This window comes from Vulpes vulpes, unplaced genomic scaffold (genome assembly GCF_048418805.1).
Source record: "Vulpes vulpes isolate BD-2025 unplaced genomic scaffold, VulVul3 u000000749, whole genome shotgun sequence".
NCBI lineage: Eukaryota > Metazoa > Chordata > Mammalia > Carnivora > Canidae > Vulpes > Vulpes vulpes.
In genome coordinates, this window is record NW_027325752.1 from 209,094 (window position 1) to 221,127 (window position 12,034).

Sequence of the window (12,034 nt, forward strand, 5' to 3'; positions counted from 1 at the left end):
CAGGGGTCGTCCGGAGCCGGCCGGCGCCGGCCCGCGGCACCCCCCCAGCCAGTGAGCGGTCCGAGGTGGGGCGGCGTGCCATCCGGGGAGCCGAGCGGCGGCGACGCGCCCGCCAGGCCGGGGACGGGAGCGCGCCCGGGCTCCGGCGACAGCCTCCGCTCCGGGGTGCGGGAGGCGTCTTGGCCCCCACCCCCCCCGCCCGGCCCGGGGCAGGCGCCCTCCGCCACCCCGGGCGCGGCGCGGGAGGCGGTCAGTCAATCAATCAGTCGGGCCGGCAGGCGAGCATGCAGGCGGGCTGGCGCGATCGGGCGGGCGGAGGGCTGAGGAGCGGCGGGCGCCTGGCCCGGAGAGGCGCAGAGCAGGCTCTTGGGGCGCCCAGCGGCAGCCGCGGACGTCTACGGCCATACCACCCTGAACGCGCCCGATCTCGTCTGATCTCGGAAGCTAAGCAGGGTCGGGCCTGGTTAGTACTTGGATGGGAGACCGCCTGGGAATACCGGGTGCTGTAGGCTTTTTTTCCTCGGCCTTTTGCCTGCCTTCCTGTCTGTCCCTTGGCCGCCAACGCCCCCTCGACCAACGCGGCGGCGGCGGCGGCGGCGGCGGCGGCGCCCCCCTCCGGGCGACCCGTGGCATGGCCCCCGCCCCGCCGGAAGCACCGCAGGGCGCCGCGGAGCACCGAGGGCGCCGGCTGCACGGGCAGGAGGCCACACACATGCACCACCTCCTCTTCCTCTCAAGCCCTTCACCCTCGCAGCCCGCCCTTCAAGCACACCCACCCACGTCCTAGCCGGCCGCGCGTCCCAGGGCGCCGCGGGGGCCCGAAGGCGGCCGACGGAGGGGACGGGGCGACAGCAGGAACCTCGGGGCCGGGGCGGGGAGGGGGCGGTCGCTGGGGGGAGCCGGGCGGGGGCTGGATCCCGTCTCCGCAGGCCTGCGAGCCCCTCCGGGGGGCCGGGGCGGGGCTTTGGGGGCCGGGGCCGGGGCCGGGGCCCCCCTCGCCCCGCCCCAATCTCCGCCCCCAGGCCCGCCCCCAGCCCCTAGCAATTCCCTGGCACCGCCCCCAGCCTCCAAGCCACCCAGCCACCCGCAACCCCCCCCACCTTCGGCCCGGGCCCGCCTGCACCTTCTCTCCGAAGGACATGCCCTGCCTCCCCCGCGGACCACCGTCCCTTCGGCCCTCAGCCACGACGTCCACGCTCCGCGGGCCCGGGACACCAGATGGCCCGACCGCCCGGGGCCTCAGGCCCCGTTGGCACCGGGCTGCGCGCTCCGCGGCCCCGCAACAGCCAAGGCCACAGCGACGCGGGGGCGGCCGGCACCCATGCCGAAAAGGGCCGCGCGCAACACAGCAAGAGACACAAGAGAGACTCGCTCCGCGCCTGGGCGTGGGCGCCGCGCACGCAACACAGGCACACGGTCCCGCGGCGGTTCGGCTGATGGGCAGGAATGGGGGCAGAACGGCATCCCTGACACCGTGGCTGCAGGGCCCGCGGCTGCCAGGGCTCCTAAGGCAGCTCCAGGGCCTGCGCCCCTCCGGCGGGGTGGCTGCCTCGCCCCCACAGGCCTTGTGGCCCAGCTCCGAGTGCCCGTGTCCCTCCGTCTGTGTGTGTGTGTGTGTGTGTCTGTCTGTCTGTCGTGGGCACCTGTGTCTGTGTCCCTGCCTGTCCGAGGATGGGGTCCGGCGGCGCGGGCGGCCCCGGCTTGGCTTTGAGCCAGGCCGGCTGAAGAACAGGAGAGGCCAGGGGTCGTCCGGAGCCGGCCGGCGCCGGCCCGCGGCACCCCCCCAGCCAGTGAGCGGTCCGAGGTGGGGCGGCGTGCCATCCGGGGAGCCGAGCGGCGGCGACGCGCCCGCCAGGCCGGGGACGGGAGCGCGCCCGGGCTCCGGCGACAGCCTCCGCTCCGGGGTGCGGGAGGCGTCTTGGCCCCCACCCCCCCGCCCGGCCCGGGGCAGGCGCCCTCCGCCACCCCGGGCGCGGCGCGGGAGGCGGTCAGTCAATCAATCAGTCGGGCCGGCAGGCGAGCATGCAGGCGGGCTGGCGCGATCGGGCGGGCGGAGGGCTGAGGAGCGGCGGGCGCCTGGCCCGGAGAGGCGCAGAGCAGGCTCTTGGGGCGCCCAGCGGCAGCCGCGGACGTCTACGGCCATACCACCCTGAACGCGCCCGATCTCGTCTGATCTCGGAAGCTAAGCAGGGTCGGGCCTGGTTAGTACTTGGATGGGAGACCGCCTGGGAATACCGGGTGCTGTAGGCTTTTTTTCCTCGGCCTTTTGCCTGCCTTCCTGTCTGTCCCTTGGCCGCCAACGCCCCCTCGACCAACGCGGCGGCGGCGGCGGCGGCGGCGGCGGCGGCGGCGGCGGCGGCGGCGCCCCCCTCCGGGCGACCCGTGGCATGGCCCCCGCCCCGCCGGAAGCACCGCAGGGCGCCGCGGAGCACCGAGGGCGCCGGCTGCACGGGCAGGAGGCCACACACATGCACCACCTCCTCTTCCTCTCAAGCCCTTCACCCTCGCAGCCCGCCCTTCAAGCACACCCACCCACGTCCTAGCCGGCCGCGCGTCCCAGGGCGCCGCGGGGGCCCGAAGGCGGCCGACGGAGGGGACGGGGCGACAGCAGGAACCTCGGGGCCGGGGCGGGGAGGGGGCGGTCGCTGGGGGGAGCCGGGCGGGGGCTGGATCCCGTCTCCGCAGGCCTGCGAGCCCCTCCGGGGGGCCGGGGCGGGGCTTTGGGGGCCGGGGCCGGGGCGGGGCTTTGGGGGCCGGGGCCGGGGCCGGGGCCGGGCCCGCCTGCGGGCCCTCCTCGCCCCGCCCCAATCTCCGCCCCCAGGCCCGCCCCCAGCCCCTAGCAATTCCCTGGCACCGCCCCCAGCCTCCAAGCCACCCAGCCACCCGCAACCCCCCCCACCTTCGGCCCGGGCCCGCCTGCACCTTCTCTCCGAAGGACATGCCCTGCCTCCCCCGCGGACCACCGTCCCTTCGGCCCTCAGCCACGACGTCCACGCTCCGCGGGCCCGGGACACCAGATGGCCCGACCGCCCGGGGCCTCAGGCCCCGTTGGCACCAGGCTGCGCGCTCCGCGGCCCCGCAACAGCCAAGGCCACAGCGACGCGGGGGCGGCCGGCACCCATGCCGAAAAGGGCCGCGCGCAACACAGCAAGAGACACAAGAGAGACTCGCTCCGCGCCTGGGCGTGGGCGCCGCGCACGCAACACAGGCACACGGTCCCGCGGCGGTTCGGCTGATGGGCAGGAATGGGGGCAGAACGGCATCCCTGACACCGTGGCTGCAGGGCCCGCGGCTGCCAGGGCTCCTAAGGCAGCTCCAGGGCCTGCGCCCCTCCGGCGGGGTGGCTGCCTCGCCCCCACAGGCCTTGTGGCCCAGCTCCGAGTGCCCGTGTCCCTCCGTCTGTGTGTGTGTGTGTGTGTGTGTCTGTCTGTCTGTCGTGGGCACCTGTGTCTGTGTCCCTGCCTGTCCGAGGATGGGGTCCGGCGGCGCGGGCGGCCCCGGCTTGGCTTTGAGCCAGGCCGGCTGAAGAACAGGAGAGGCCAGGGGTCGTCCGGAGCCGGCCGGCGCCGGCCCGCGGCACCCCCCCAGCCAGTGAGCGGTCCGAGGTGGGGCGGCGTGCCATCCGGGGAGCCGAGCGGCGGCGACGCGCCCGCCAGGCCGGGGACGGGAGCGCGCCCGGGCTCCGGCGACAGCCTCCGCTCCGGGGTGCGGGAGGCGTCTTGGCCCCCACCCCCCCCGCCCGGCCCGGGGCAGGCGCCCTCCGCCACCCCGGGCGCGGCGCGGGAGGCGGTCAGTCAATCAATCAGTCGGGCCGGCAGGCGAGCATGCAGGCGGGCTGGCGCGATCGGGCGGGCGGAGGGCTGAGGAGCGGCGGGCGCCTGGCCCGGAGAGGCGCAGAGCAGGCTCTTGGGGCGCCCAGCGGCAGCCGCGGACGTCTACGGCCATACCACCCTGAACGCGCCCGATCTCGTCTGATCTCGGAAGCTAAGCAGGGTCGGGCCTGGTTAGTACTTGGATGGGAGACCGCCTGGGAATACCGGGTGCTGTAGGCTTTTTTTCCTCGGCCTTTTGCCTGCCTTCCTGTCTGTCCCTTGGCCGCCAACGCCCCCTCGACCAACGCGGCGGCGGCGGCGGCGGCGGCGGCGGCGCCCCCCTCCGGGCGACCCGTGGCATGGCCCCCGCCCCGCCGGAAGCACCGCAGGGCGCCGCGGAGCACCGAGGGCGCCGGCTGCACGGGCAGGAGGCCACACACATGCACCACCTCCTCTTCCTCTCAAGCCCTTCACCCTCGCAGCCCGCCCTTCAAGCACACCCACCCACGTCCTAGCCGGCCGCGCGTCCCAGGGCGCCGCGGGGGCCCGAAGGCGGCCGACGGAGGGGACGGGGCGACAGCAGGAACCTCGGGGCCGGGGCGGGGAGGGGGCGGTCGCTGGGGGGAGCCGGGCGGGGGCTGGATCCCGTCTCCGCAGGCCTGCGAGCCCCTCCGGGGGGCCGGGGCGGGGCTTTGGGGGCCGGGGCCGGGGCGGGGCTTTGGGGGCCGGGGCCGGGGCCGGGGCCGGGCCCGCCTGCGGGCCCTCCTCGCCCCGCCCCAATCTCCGCCCCCAGGCCCGCCCCCAGCCCCTAGCAATTCCCTGGCACCGCCCCCAGCCTCCAAGCCACCCAGCCACCCGCAACCCCCCCCACCTTCGGCCCGGGCCCGCCTGCACCTTCTCTCCGAAGGACATGCCCTGCCTCCCCCGCGGACCACCGTCCCTTCGGCCCTCAGCCACGACGTCCACGCTCCGCGGGCCCGGGACACCAGATGGCCCGACCGCCCGGGGCCTCAGGCCCCGTTGGCACCGGGCTGCGCGCTCCGCGGCCCCGCAACAGCCAAGGCCACAGCGACGCGGGGGCGGCCGGCACCCATGCCGAAAAGGGCCGCGCGCAACACAGCAAGAGACACAAGAGAGACTCGCTCCGCGCCTGGGCGTGGGCGCCGCGCACGCAACACAGGCACACGGTCCCGCGGCGGTTCGGCTGATGGGCAGGAATGGGGGCAGAACGGCATCCCTGACACCGTGGCTGCAGGGCCCGCGGCTGCCAGGGCTCCTAAGGCAGCTCCAGGGCCTGCGCCCCTCCGGCGGGGTGGCTGCCTCGCCCCCACAGGCCTTGTGGCCCAGCTCCGAGTGCCCGTGTCCCTCCGTCTGTGTGTGTGTGTGTGTGTGTCTGTCTGTCTGTCGTGGGCACCTGTGTCTGTGTCCCTGCCTGTCCGAGGATGGGGTCCGGCGGCGCGGGCGGCCCCGGCTTGGCTTTGAGCCAGGCCGGCTGAAGAACAGGAGAGGCCAGGGGTCGTCCGGAGCCGGCCGGCGCCGGCCCGCGGCACCCCCCCAGCCAGTGAGCGGTCCGAGGTGGGGCGGCGTGCCATCCGGGGAGCCGAGCGGCGGCGACGCGCCCGCCAGGCCGGGGACGGGAGCGCGCCCGGGCTCCGGCGACAGCCTCCGCTCCGGGGTGCGGGAGGCGTCTTGGCCCCCACCCCCCCCGCCCGGCCCGGGGCAGGCGCCCTCCGCCACCCCGGGCGCGGCGCGGGAGGCGGTCAGTCAATCAATCAGTCGGGCCGGCAGGCGAGCATGCAGGCGGGCTGGCGCGATCGGGCGGGCGGAGGGCTGAGGAGCGGCGGGCGCCTGGCCCGGAGAGGCGCAGAGCAGGCTCTTGGGGCGCCCAGCGGCAGCCGCGGACGTCTACGGCCATACCACCCTGAACGCGCCCGATCTCGTCTGATCTCGGAAGCTAAGCAGGGTCGGGCCTGGTTAGTACTTGGATGGGAGACCGCCTGGGAATACCGGGTGCTGTAGGCTTTTTTTCCTCGGCCTTTTGCCTGCCTTCCTGTCTGTCCCTTGGCCGCCAACGCCCCCTCGACCAACGCGGCGGCGGCGGCGGCGGCGGCGGCGGCGCCCCCCTCCGGGCGACCCGTGGCATGGCCCCCGCCCCGCCGGAAGCACCGCAGGGCGCCGCGGAGCACCGAGGGCGCCGGCTGCACGGGCAGGAGGCCACACACATGCACCACCTCCTCTTCCTCTCAAGCCCTTCACCCTCGCAGCCCGCCCTTCAAGCACACCCACCCACGTCCTAGCCGGCCGCGCGTCCCAGGGCGCCGCGGGGGCCCGAAGGCGGCCGACGGAGGGGACGGGGCGACAGCAGGAACCTCGGGGCCGGGGCGGGGAGGGGGCGGTCGCTGGGGGGAGCCGGGCGGGGGCTGGATCCCGTCTCCGCAGGCCTGCGAGCCCCTCCGGGGGGCCGGGGCGGGGCTTTGGGGGCCGGGGCCGGGGCGGGGCTTTGGGGGCCGGGGCCGGGGCCGGGGCCGGGCCCGCCTGCGGGCCCTCCTCGCCCCGCCCCAATCTCCGCCCCCAGGCCCGCCCCCAGCCCCTAGCAATTCCCTGGCACCGCCCCCAGCCTCCAAGCCACCCAGCCACCCGCAACCCCCCCCACCTTCGGCCCGGGCCCGCCTGCACCTTCTCTCCGAAGGACATGCCCTGCCTCCCCCGCGGACCACCGTCCCTTCGGCCCTCAGCCACGACGTCCACGCTCCGCGGGCCCGGGACACCAGATGGCCCGACCGCCCGGGGCCTCAGGCCCCGTTGGCACCGGGCTGCGCGCTCCGCGGCCCCGCAACAGCCAAGGCCACAGCGACGCGGGGGCGGCCGGCACCCATGCCGAAAAGGGCCGCGCGCAACACAGCAAGAGACACAAGAGAGACTCGCTCCGCGCCTGGGCGTGGGCGCCGCGCACGCAACACAGGCACACGGTCCCGCGGCGGTTCGGCTGATGGGCAGGAATGGGGGCAGAACGGCATCCCTGACACCGTGGCTGCAGGGCCCGCGGCTGCCAGGGCTCCTAAGGCAGCTCCAGGGCCTGCGCCCCTCCGGCGGGGTGGCTGCCTCGCCCCCACAGGCCTTGTGGCCCAGCTCCGAGTGCCCGTGTCCCTCCGTCTGTGTGTGTGTGTGTGTGTGTGTGTGTCTGTCTGTCTGTCGTGGGCACCTGTGTCTGTGTCCCTGCCTGTCCGAGGATGGGGTCCGGCGGCGCGGGCGGCCCCGGCTTGGCTTTGAGCCAGGCCGGCTGAAGAACAGGAGAGGCCAGGGGTCGTCCGGAGCCGGCCGGCGCCGGCCCGCGGCACCCCCCCAGCCAGTGAGCGGTCCGAGGTGGGGCGGCGTGCCATCCGGGGAGCCGAGCGGCGGCGACGCGCCCGCCAGGCCGGGGACGGGAGCGCGCCCGGGCTCCGGCGACAGCCTCCGCTCCGGGGTGCGGGAGGCGTCTTGGCCCCCACCCCCCCCGCCCGGCCCGGGGCAGGCGCCCTCCGCCACCCCGGGCGCGGCGCGGGAGGCGGTCAGTCAATCAATCAGTCGGGCCGGCAGGCGAGCATGCAGGCGGGCTGGCGCGATCGGGCGGGCGGAGGGCTGAGGAGCGGCGGGCGCCTGGCCCGGAGAGGCGCAGAGCAGGCTCTTGGGGCGCCCAGCGGCAGCCGCGGACGTCTACGGCCATACCACCCTGAACGCGCCCGATCTCGTCTGATCTCGGAAGCTAAGCAGGGTCGGGCCTGGTTAGTACTTGGATGGGAGACCGCCTGGGAATACCGGGTGCTGTAGGCTTTTTTTCCTCGGCCTTTTGCCTGCCTTCCTGTCTGTCCCTTGGCCGCCAACGCCCCCTCGACCAACGCGGCGGCGGCGGCGGCGGCGGCGGCGGCGGCGGCGGCGGCGCCCCTCCGGGCGACCCGTGGCATGGCCCCCGCCCCGCCGGAAGCACCGCAGGGCGCCGCGGAGCACCGAGGGCGCCGGCTGCACGGGCAGGAGGCCACACACATGCACCACCTCCTCTTCCTCTCAAGCCCTTCACCCTCGCAGCCCGCCCTTCAAGCACACCCACCCACGTCCTAGCCGGCCGCGCGTCCCAGGGCGCCGCGGGGGCCCGAAGGCGGCCGACGGAGGGGACGGGGCGACAGCAGGAACCTCGGGGCCGGGGCGGGGAGGGGGCGGTCGCTGGGGGGAGCCGGGCGGGGGCTGGATCCCGTCTCCGCAGGCCTGCGAGCCCCTCCGGGGGGCCGGGGCGGGGCTTTGGGGGCCGGGGCCGGGGCGGGGCTTTGGGGGCCGGGGCCGGGGCCGGGGCCCTCCTCGCCCCGCCCCAATCTCCGCCCCCAGGCCCGCCCCCAGCCCCTAGCAATTCCCTGGCACCGCCCCCAGCCTCCAAGCCACCCAGCCACCCGCAACCCCCCCCACCTTCGGCCCGGGCCCGCCTGCACCTTCTCTCCGAAGGACATGCCCTGCCTCCCCCGCGGACCACCGTCCCTTCGGCCCTCAGCCACGACGTCCACGCTCCGCGGGCCAGGGACACCAGATGGCCCGACCGCCCGGGGCCTCAGGCCCCGTTGGCACCGGGCTGCGCGCTCCGCGGCCCCGCAACAGCCAAGGCCACAGCGACGCGGGGGCGGCCGGCACCCATGCCGAAAAGGGCCGCGCGCAACACAGCAAGAGACACAAGAGAGACTCGCTCCGCGCCTGGGCGTGGGCGCCGCGCACGCAACACAGGCACACGGTCCCGCGGCGGTTCGGCTGATGGGCAGGAATGGGGGCAGAACGGCATCCCTGACACCGTGGCTGCAGGGCCCGCGGCTGCCAGGGCTCCTAAGGCAGCTCCAGGGCCTGCGCCCCTCCGGCGGGGTGGCTGCCTCGCCCCCACAGGCCTTGTGGCCCAGCTCCGAGTGCCCGTGTCCCTCCGTCTGTGTGTGTGTGTGTGTGTGTCTGTCTGTCTGTCGTGGGCACCTGTGTCTGTGTCCCTGCCTGTCCGAGGATGGGGTCCGGCGGCGCGGGCGGCCCCGGCTTGGCTTTGAGCCAGGCCGGCTGAAGAACAGGAGAGGCCAGGGGTCGTCCGGAGCCGGCCGGCGCCGGCCCGCGGCACCCCCCCAGCCAGTGAGCGGTCCGAGGTGGGGCGGCGTGCCATCCGGGGAGCCGAGCGGCGGCGACGCGCCCGCCAGGCCGGGGACGGGAGCGCGCCCGGGCTCCGGCGACAGCCTCCGCTCCGGGGTGCGGGAGGCGTCTTGGCCCCCACCCCCCCCGCCCGGCCCGGGGCAGGCGCCCTCCGCCACCCCGGGCGCGGCGCGGGAGGCGGTCAGTCAATCAATCAGTCGGGCCGGCAGGCGAGCATGCAGGCGGGCTGGCGCGATCGGGCGGGCGGAGGGCTGAGGAGCGGCGGGCGCCTGGCCCGGAGAGGCGCAGAGCAGGCTCTTGGGGCGCCCAGCGGCAGCCGCGGACGTCTACGGCCATACCACCCTGAACGCGCCCGATCTCGTCTGATCTCGGAAGCTAAGCAGGGTCGGGCCTGGTTAGTACTTGGATGGGAGACCGCCTGGGAATACCGGGTGCTGTAGGCTTTTTTTCCTCGGCCTTTTGCCTGCCTTCCTGTCTGTCCCTTGGCCGCCAACGCCCCCTCGACCAACGCGGCGGCGGCGGCGGCGGCGGCGGCGGCGGCGGCGGCGGCGGCGGCGCCCCCCTCCGGGCGACCCGTGGCATGGCCCCCGCCCCGCCGGAAGCACCGCAGGGCGCCGCGGAGCACCGAGGGCGCCGGCTGCACGGGCAGGAGGCCACACACATGCACCACCTCCTCTTCCTCTCAAGCCCTTCACCCTCGCAGCCCGCCCTTCAAGCACACCCACCCACGTCCTAGCCGGCCGCGCGTCCCAGGGCGCCGCGGGGGCCCGAAGGCGGCCGACGGAGGGGACGGGGCGACAGCAGGAACCTCGGGGCCGGGGCGGGGAGGGGGCGGTCGCTGGGGGGAGCCGGGCGGGGGCTGGATCCCGTCTCCGCAGGCCTGCGAGCCCCTCCGGGGGGCCGGGGCGGGGCTTTGGGGGCCGGGGCCGGGGCGGGGCTTTGGGGGCCGGGGCCGGGGCCGGGGCCCTCCTCGCCCCGCCCCAATCTCCGCCCCCAGGCCCGCCCCCAGCCCCTAGCAATTCCCTGGCACCGCCCCCAGCCTCCAAGCCACCCAGCCACCCGCAACCCCCCCCACCTTCGGCCCGGGCCCGCCTGCACCTTCTCTCCGAAGGACATGCCCTGCCTCCCCCGCGGACCACCGTCCCTTCGGCCCTCAGCCACGACGTCCACGCTCCGCGGGCCAGGGACACCAGATGGCCCGACCGCCCGGGGCCTCAGGCCCCGTTGGCACCGGGCTGCGCGCTCCGCGGCCCCGCAACAGCCAAGGCCACAGCGACGCGGGGGCGGCCGGCACCCATGCCGAAAAGGGCCGCGCGCAACACAGCAAGAGACACAAGAGAGACTCGCTCCGCGCCTGGGCGTGGGCGCCGCGCACGCAACACAGGCACACGGTCCCGCGGCGGTTCGGCTGATGGGCAGGAATGGGGGCAGAACGGCATCCCTGACACCGTGGCTGCAGGGCCCGCGGCTGCCAGGGCTCCTAAGGCAGCTCCAGGGCCTGCGCCCCTCCGGCGGGGTGGCTGCCTCGCCCCCACAGGCCTTGTGGCCCAGCTCCGAGTGCCCGTGTCCCTCCGTCTGTGTGTGTGTGTGTGTGTGTCTGTCTGTCTGTCGTGGGCACCTGTGTCTGTGTCCCTGCCTGTCCGAGGATGGGGTCCGGCGGCGCGGGCGGCCCCGGCTTGGCTTTGAGCCAGGCCGGCTGAAGAACAGGAGAGGCCAGGGGTCGTCCGGAGCCGGCCGGCGCCGGCCCGCGGCACCCCCCCAGCCAGTGAGCGGTCCGAGGTGGGGCGGCGTGCCATCCGGGGAGCCGAGCGGCGGCGACGCGCCCGCCAGGCCGGGGACGGGAGCGCGCCCGGGCTCCGGCGACAGCCTCCGCTCCGGGGTGCGGGAGGCGTCTTGGCCCCCACCCCCCCCGCCCGGCCCGGGGCAGGCGCCCTCCGCCACCCCGGGCGCGGCGCGGGAGGCGGTCAGTCAATCAATCAGTCGGGCCGGCAGGCGAGCATGCAGGCGGGCTGGCGCGATCGGGCGGGCGGAGGGCTGAGGAGCGGCGGGCGCCTGGCCCGGAGAGGCGCAGAGCAGGCTCTTGGGGCGCCCAGCGGCAGCCGCGGACGTCTACGGCCATACCACCCTGAACGCGCCCGATCTCGTCTGATCTCGGAAGCTAAGCAGGGTCGGGCCTGGTTAGTACTTGGATGGGAGACCGCCTGGGAATACCGGGTGCTGTAGGCTTTTTTTCCTCGGCCTTTTGCCTGCCTTCCTGTCTGTCCCTTGGCCGCCAACGCCCCCTCGACCAACGCGGCGGCGGCGGCGGCGGCGGCGGCGGCGGCGGCGGCGGCGGCGCCCCCCTCCGGGCGACCCGTGGCATGGCCCCCGCCCCGCCGGAAGCACCGCAGGGCGCCGCGGAGCACCGAGGGCGCCGGCTGCACGGGCAGGAGGCCACACACATGCACCACCTCCTCTTCCTCTCAAGCCCTTCACCCTCGCAGCCCGCCCTTCAAGCACACCCACCCACGTCCTAGCCGGCCGCGCGTCCCAGGGCGCCGCGGGGGCCCGAAGGCGGCCGACGGAGGGGACGGGGCGACAGCAGGAACCTCGGGGCCGGGGCGGGGAGGGGGCGGTCGCTGGGGGGAGCCGGGCGGGGGCTGGATCCCGTCTCCGCAGGCCTGCGAGCCCCTCCGGGGGGCCGGGGCGGGGCTTTGGGGGCCGGGGCCGGGGCGGGGCTTTGGGGGCCGGGGCCGGGGCCGGGGCCCTCCTCGCCCCGCCCCAATCTCCGCCCCCAGGCCCGCCCCCAGCCCCTAGCAATTCCCTGGCACCGCCCCCAGCCTCCAAGCCACCCAGCCACCCGCAACCCCCCCCACCTTCGGCCCGGGCCCGCCTGCACCTTCTCTCCGAAGGACATGCCCTGCCTCCCCCGCGGACCACCGTCCCTTCGGCCCTCAGCCACGACGTCCACGCTCCGCGGGCCCGGGACACCAGATGGCCCGACCGCCCGGGGCCTCAGGCCCCGTTGGCACCGGGCTGCGCGCTCCGCGGCCCCGCAACAGCCAAGGCCACAGCGACGCGGGGGCGGCCGGCACCCATGC

General features: G+C 76.3%; 7 non-coding genes across 7 annotated transcripts; all 7 read left to right on the top strand.

Annotated features, from left to right (window-relative positions):
- Positions 1–393: 393 nt before the first annotated feature.
- Positions 394–512, top strand: LOC140596871 (5S ribosomal RNA). Its single transcript, XR_011998742.1, has one exon. It is a non-coding gene; the product is annotated as a 5S ribosomal RNA (ribosomal RNA).
- A 1,619-nt stretch (positions 513–2,131) lies between these two features.
- Positions 2,132–2,250, top strand: LOC140596873 (5S ribosomal RNA). The gene has a single exon (XR_011998744.1). It is a non-coding gene; the product is annotated as a 5S ribosomal RNA (ribosomal RNA).
- A 1,683-nt stretch (positions 2,251–3,933) lies between these two features.
- On the top strand, positions 3,934–4,052 carry LOC140596874 (5S ribosomal RNA). The gene has a single exon (XR_011998745.1). It is a non-coding gene; the product is annotated as a 5S ribosomal RNA (ribosomal RNA).
- Positions 4,053–5,715: 1,663 nt separating this feature from the next.
- On the top strand, positions 5,716–5,834 carry LOC140596875 (5S ribosomal RNA). Its single transcript, XR_011998746.1, has one exon. It is a non-coding gene; the product is annotated as a 5S ribosomal RNA (ribosomal RNA).
- Positions 5,835–7,503: 1,669 nt separating this feature from the next.
- LOC140596876 (5S ribosomal RNA) lies at positions 7,504–7,622 on the top strand. Its single transcript, XR_011998747.1, has one exon. It is a non-coding gene; the product is annotated as a 5S ribosomal RNA (ribosomal RNA).
- Positions 7,623–9,278: 1,656 nt separating this feature from the next.
- LOC140596877 (5S ribosomal RNA) lies at positions 9,279–9,397 on the top strand. The gene has a single exon (XR_011998748.1). It is a non-coding gene; the product is annotated as a 5S ribosomal RNA (ribosomal RNA).
- A 1,664-nt stretch (positions 9,398–11,061) lies between these two features.
- LOC140596878 (5S ribosomal RNA) lies at positions 11,062–11,180 on the top strand. The gene has a single exon (XR_011998749.1). It is a non-coding gene; the product is annotated as a 5S ribosomal RNA (ribosomal RNA).
- Positions 11,181–12,034: the final 854 nt, after the last annotated feature.